The sequence below is a fragment of the Octopus bimaculoides genome, chromosome 6 (assembly GCF_001194135.2).
Source record: "Octopus bimaculoides isolate UCB-OBI-ISO-001 chromosome 6, ASM119413v2, whole genome shotgun sequence".
Lineage (NCBI taxonomy): Eukaryota > Metazoa > Mollusca > Cephalopoda > Octopoda > Octopodidae > Octopus > Octopus bimaculoides.
This window is the reverse complement of record NC_068986.1, coordinates 1904984-1912410: the sequence shown is the minus strand read 5'-3', so window position 1 is coordinate 1912410 and position 7427 is coordinate 1904984. Positions and strand designations below refer to the sequence as shown.

The 7427-nt window shown below is 38.8% G+C and overlaps 1 long non-coding RNA gene across 1 annotated transcript in view; it reads left to right on the top strand.

The window, feature by feature from the left end:
* Positions 1–431, top strand: part of LOC128248027 (uncharacterized) — a 5526-nt gene extending 5095 nt beyond the window's left edge. Inside the window, exon 3 of the long non-coding RNA XR_008264300.1 lies at positions 233–431. This is a non-coding gene — a long non-coding RNA (uncharacterized LOC128248027). The remainder of the gene's footprint in view (positions 1–232) is intronic.
* The last annotated feature ends 6996 nt before the right edge of the window (positions 432–7427 follow it).

Genomic DNA, 7427 nt, shown 5'->3' with positions numbered 1-7427 from the left:
TTAAACTTCCCCGGTGTAGTCTCTCCTTATTATTATTATTATTATTACTATTATTATTACTATTATCATTATTATTATTATTATTATTATTATTATTACTATTATTATTATTATTATTATTACTATTATTATTATTATTATTATTATTACTATTATTGGTAGTGAGCTGGCAGAATTGGTAACATGCTGGCCGAAATGTTTGCTGTCATTTCATCTTTCTTTACGTTCTCAGTGTTCAAAGTCCACCAAGGTCTATATCTTCAAAGTCCACCAAGGTCTATATCTTCAAAGTCCACCAAGGTCTATATTTCAAAGTCCACCAAGGTCTATATTTCAAAGTCCACCAAGGTCTATATTCAAAGTCCACCAAGGTCTATATTATTATTATTATTATTATTATTATTATGCTTTCTTTATTGGTCACAAGGTCTAAACACAAAACACATAGGAACAATGCAACACAAGGGACAAGAGGAGTTTAGTACAAAGTCGTTCAAAAATAACAGTTAACACCCCAAAAGTGGGGAGTCCATCCTAGGGGCAACCGAGGAACCCCAAACATTCAGGTTATTCCAACCACCAGTGCACCTCAACAGGTGCCTCTCCTTCTCAACTCTTCCAGTTTTTAAGCGAATGTTCAGCGTGGGCCCATTCAGATGAGCCACCTTCGTCACATTCATCCCCCTTTCAACAAAAATACTGGTGGTTGGGGTGGGGAAGTACTTCCCTCTCCACCCCCAGTTCCCTTTTCAAGTGGAATTTGAAAAAGTCAATGAGGGTTTGGCCGAAGAGGAAAGACTCTGTCTTCAGTCCTTTCAGTCCCGTCCACCACAGTGCCTCATTTGCCACAGCCACCAGACAGAAGAAAACTGCCCTTCCTTCCCAGCCAAAAGAAAGCGATGGGGGCGATCTTTACGATGGACTCGGATGATAACCGGATCCATCATACACGCGTCAACGGCTGTTGACGCAAATCAGTAATGCCCGGGCACTGGATGAGTGCATGCAGGACGGTTTCGTCGCCTTGCGCACATCTTGGAAAGGTCCACCTGGCAGCACTTCCGTGTTTTTAGAGCTTGTCTCGAACTAGCAGAGCTCCCCGGTAGCACTGCCAGGCCAGGGATTTCTGGAAGTTATACATAGGCACCGACCCGAAAGTTCTTCCGAAAAAACTAGTTAATCGATCCCTCCCGACGCCCAGAGTTTCCCCGAGAACGTCGTCGCTCTTTCCCTCCACCAATCCCCTATAGAACCCCATAATTGCCAATCGTTGCCCGACTGGCAACAAACTATGAGTGCTTGCCGACATTCCTGGTGCCAAGCGCCCTTTCTTGATTTACGCTTGATCCAGGACATCGAGGTGACCCCATAATTGCCAATCGTTGCCTGACTGGCAACAAACTGAGTGCTTGCCGACACTCCAGGTGCCAAGCGCCCTTTCTTGATTTACGCTTGATCCAGGACTGTAGCTCCGTCAATGAAACGAGCTACGGGAAATCCCGTCCGACAAATGGCAACAAGCTCGCTGGAGATGTCACAGCCTCAGCGCATGTCTGCGCAATATTAGCCACGGCATGTCCAGTCCTCCACTTAGCGGCCATTGACAGTTGATAGATCGTCTGACGAGCGGAACACATCCCTTCCACAAAAAGCGGATGAGGAAGCGTTCCAGCTTGATCAGCCACGAAGTGAAGCAAGAGACGACGGTCAGGCGGTAGTGGATGACGGAAGTGATGTATGTATTCGCCACCTCCGCCGATCCTTCAGGGACAGCTTCCTCTCTGCCCATTTCTGGGTGAGATTGGCCACTCTGCTCGTCACCGCCTCCTAGTTCTTGGCCACCTGGAGGTCCGGACCAAACCAGACCTCGAGCAGTTTAAAATAAGGTGATTAAAGTCAAAATAAGCAACAAGGATATCCACAGTTAATGCAATACGATCGTTTCATTGCTTAATTAAATGGAGTCGCATGAAACGATCGTACTTTGGATATCCTTGTTCCTTATTTTGACTATATATATATATATATATATATATAAACATAATTAAGGGATCAGCAACAGTTGCTTCACCACATACCGAAGTTCAGAAATAGCATCTAAAGTGCTGAAACTCCAACAGATAGCAATACTTATAGCAATAAATGTATAAGAACTTTTAAATAAGTTCTTCACCGATAATGGTGTTTACATACCGAAGGGCTTGGTAAAAATTATTAATTATTAATTTATTAATAAATTAATAATCCTTTGCCCTTTTATTTGTAATGATATATATATCGTTTGGGTATGGTAGATGAGTTCAGCAAAAATTTAGATTCAGATGAATAAAGGTACTTAAGTTGAGGCACCAGAATTTAGTACGGTATTATCCATACAGTTTCAAAATAAGGTGATTAAAATCAAAATAAAAGTAAGCAACAAGGATATCCAGAGGTAATATCCGTGTTGCTACCCATTCTTACCATATCAAAAGGCAGTTACCCTACCAGATGTCTTCCGGCGTCAAAGTTATCATCTACTATATTCTTCAGAGAATATACAATTTCTTAAAACAGAAATAACTTCACAGCTACAAAATATTCAATCGCTCTGAAAAAATTGCAGGAGACTGTCACTTGCTAGAATATGCTGTATTTTCCAATTACCGATATATAATTTGCAAGTGTGTGTGTATCATCATGTGTGTGTGTGTGTGTGTGTGTGTGTGTGTGTGCATATGTATAACTCATATGTATATAGTTCAGATTTACCGAAAACAAAAGACGAACAAGTTGGTGTATTAGTTTAACGCTCGGGACTTTTCCGAAAATGGAAAAGTCTTTTACATTTCGAGCCTACGCTGTTCGAAAACATACACAAGCATAGAAATATTCACAGACAAATTTCCGCCTCCCACTCCGTCTGTGTGCATAGTGACGCATACACAAATATTTGGATGAAGCTTACATGCACATACACACCTACATGCACACATACACGTACGCACACAGGTTCATTACGTACATACATAGATACTTATACGTAAATGTGTGTATGTACTTATATGTATGTGTATTCATATATATATTCATATGTATATATAGATGGTATATATATATATATATATATATATGTGTTATATATGTGTGTGTATATCTGTGTTTGTATATGTGTATGTGTGTGTACGTGTGTATGTTGAGTACTTTTCTCACGTTACACGTATAACATACTCCAAACAAAGACCAACACATACACTCAAAGACAGAGAGAGAGAGAGAGGGAGAGAGAAAGAGAGAGACAGGCAGACACACAGACAGGCAGACACACAGACAGGCACTCATTATCATCCAAAAAAATATACACAAGTACCCAAATATTCACAGAAAATTTCCCACCTCGCACTCTGTCTCTGTGTATAGTGACGCATACACAAACATTTCGATGCAAGTGTATACACACGTACGCACACATACATTACGTGCATACATTGATGCTTGTACCCATATATACATATATATATATATATACACACGCACAAATGTGTGTGTGTGTGTGTGTGTGTGTGTGTGTGTGTGTGGTGTGAGTGAGGGTGCGTGGCCAAGTGCTTAGGATGTTGCGCACAAGACCGCGAGACCGTTGTTTCCATTCCCAGGTAAGGCGGTGCATTGTGTTCTTGAGCAAAACACTTCACCTCACATTACTCTGCAATCACTTTGACAACTGACGTGTACCTGTACGGACGATGCTGATTTGATAGAGAGAGTGAGCTAATACACAGCGCAAACATCTAATTACTATAAACAAAACATGTGGAGGTTGCTCAGCAATAAAGTGCAGCAGCCTCATCTGGCGAAAAAAGTGTAAAACATGTAAAACTAAGTAAATATTGCAAAATCTAATTTCTTTTAGGTAACCCCTCGTGTGTGTATGTGTGTTACGTACTGAGTACAAACTCCACCGAGGTCGGCAGTTTTTTTATCGGCAGTAAATATAAAAAATGCCGATTTTCTTCCAAAATTAGCCAAAAAAAGGATCTTGTTCAAAACGGGGCACCAGTTTTCATTTATGTTTTATGTAGTGTTTTTGGTACCGAAAGACTTTCAAACTTCGTATACTTATCTATTTTGTGTTATAGAACAGAAAAAGAATTTTGTATTCGAATTTATTTCATGTAAAAAATTGTCTTATTTCGATAATTTCTACTAATCACTGACAAGTATTCAGTTGAAAACAGTTAGCGCTGTAACGGTGTATATCGTATTAATCCCCTAACCCTAACCCTAACCCTAACTAGACTGTTAACCCTAACCCTAAAACTAACCCTAACTCTAGAATCTGAACTCTAAAATTGTTACACACATAGATACGCACAGCGTAATTTATTATATAAACAATATATGCGTACAAATTACGATTAAACCGGATGAAATATGTCACAGGGGATAACATTTTTATGACCGGCCAGCAGTAACTCTATTCAGCTGAATAGACGTCAGTGATTGGTTGAAATTATAGAAATACGACAACTTTAACATGGAATAACTTGCGATGTACGTTTTTTGTTAAGAAGACTAAGAGTAAAAGATGTTTTATATGACACATTCTACCAGTGTCCCAAGTTTCAAAGTGTTTCGTTAAGAAAATACTGGTGCCCCCGTTTTGAACTAGATCCCCCAAAAAAATCATTATTAATAAATTTCAGGGTAGCAAAAAATTATTTAGAAATTTTTTGCCAGCAGTGGTCTAGCGTGAAGAACAAATCTAGTCAATAGACTAAACATTATCAACCACATATACTCAGTGTGGGTGCGCTGCTTGTTTGCCGTAGCCTGCGATTTGGCGCGCTGGGGATAACTCTCTCAAAGCTATAACACCTGAAAGTCATAAACAGGTGAGGCAACTCACCCCAAATCCCATTCAGGAGCGATGGGCATCGATGTTTCGCCATTTTTGTGACTTATCAACATAACGTACGTAAACCGAATTGGAGGCGAGCTGAATCGCTAGTACATGATTATATACAAATACTATTGTGTGTGTATATACATATATACATGGATAAATAGATACATACATACATACATACATACATACATACATACATACATGTATATATAGATGTGTATGTATGTATAAATATATGTATGTATGTGTATATGTGTGTGTGTGTGTGTGTGTGTGTGTGTGTGCAAGGGAAAAAAACCGGTGTAGCTTGGTATCAGCGATGGCGCAAGCCTTTTGTACATAGGAGTTAACTGGATCAGCGTCAAATAAAGTGCTCAAGGATGCAACAAAGAGCGCAGTCCAAAAATCAAACTCACAACCTCACGATTGTAAACCCGACGCTCTAACCATTGAGTCGCGTGCGCGCGTGTGTGTGCGTGTGTGAAGGCATATATATCTATAGAATATACACAAATATATATATGTATGTATATCTATATACATATATGTATATATATGTAGATAGATAGCTACATAGGTAGATAGATAGATAGATAGATAGATAGATAGATAGATAGATAGATAGATAGATAGATAGATAGATAGGCAGATAGATAGATAGATAGATAGATAGATAGATAGATAGATAGATAGACAGACAGATAGCTAGGTAGCTAGCTAGGTAGCTAGCTAGATAGATAGACAGACAGACAGACAGACAGACAGATAGATAGATAGATAGATAGATAGATAGATAGATAGATAGATAGATAGATAGATAGATAGATAGATATAAAGCCTGGTTCCATGAAAAGAAAGAGTGAATGAAATAAAGTGATACAGAATTTAGAGAGAATACGCTATAACTCTGAGTTTCATATTTGAATTGCACCATTTGATGAAAATAGGGGGAACAATTCATAAGATTTACGTAGGAGTTGCTTCACTCTTGTGTCCATAAGAGAAAGGTTAAGAAGACAACAGGGGGTGGGAGATTCAGAAAGAATAGGACGGAAATAGAGGAATGGAGGAGGGGGAGAATAATTGACAATTACATTTCGATTTTAAATTAAAAATAAGTATTTCCACTTTTATTTTTCTATTTTATTCACCTTTTTTACTTACTTCATACTCACACGCAGACATACTCGAGCGCACCCCTCCACACACACACCCATACACTTATGGTGCCATCTTATAGCATAAGCACACTGGACAGTTGCCCAGGAACCTCACTGGTCTCAGGGCTCAATTCCGATCTTCCGTATATACTATGGCTTGCAGTCAATAAATAAATACTGCAGAAACCAATGAATGATTAGACCGGATACCTTAATGCAATTGAGAGGACCCTGAACACACACACACACATACTCACATCCATACATGTGTGTGTGTGTGTGTGTGTGTGTGTGTGTGTGTGTGTGTGTGGTGGATTTATGTATTAGGTATAGCCTGGGAAAACAAACCACCAGGGCAGAAACACGTGTAGCGTTCATTAATATTATTTTCTTTCCCCACAGACTAATAACAGGTAAGGTATATATATATTTTTTAATATGTTTAAATAATTTTTAATTAATTCTATTGTACTTTATTTTATTGTATATTATAGTAGGCTTTAAAATGCTTATATTATTAGATTAGTATTTTGGATATAATTTTCTATGTGTACTCCACAAAATAAGGTTGTGGTCCTATTGGTAAAATCCCAAATTTGTAATTATATATATATATATATATATATATATATATATACATACATACCTTTTATCCTTTCTGCATTTTCCCTCTAGCCTCTTCAACTTTATTTTTCCTCCACTTGTGTGTATCTTTGCCTCTAGTTCTTTAATTTAGGGGAAATGACTCTTACATAAATACCAGGAGTTGTAAAACTTATGACAAAACTCTCTGCATTGGGTGTGAAAGATAATCTTTTTAACTGGTTGGAGTCCTTCATTCTCAATCGGAAAGAGGTAGTCACGGTTCTAGGACAGCATTCTCCACGCTATGAGGTGTCATCTGATGTACCGCAAGGGATCTGTTCTTGGTACTCTTTTGTTTGTTGCATACATAAATAACACAGATACCATTTTAAATAATGCCACAGAGCTGAAATATGCAGATGAAATCAAGCTGTACCATGAGATAAAAAGGACAAATCCTGAATACTATTAGATCTTTCCTGCAACAGATCTGGACACAATGGAGCAATGGATCACGGACTGGGACTCAGTCTGGCTGTGGACAAGTGTACCACCATGCATTTGGGAGGAAAAACCCAGCGTCCACATCCTCCCGCCACAACACTAATATCAAGAAGTCTTCTTGTGAACACGACCTGGGCATTACTGTCAGCAGCGACTTACACTGGACAAAGAACATGTCTAAAATTGTCAAGAAGGCCGAGGGTGTCTTGGTATCACTCAGCAAGACCTTTGTCAACTGCTCTCCAGCTATCTATTTAAGGTTGTATATGGCTATGGTGCGGACACACTTGGAA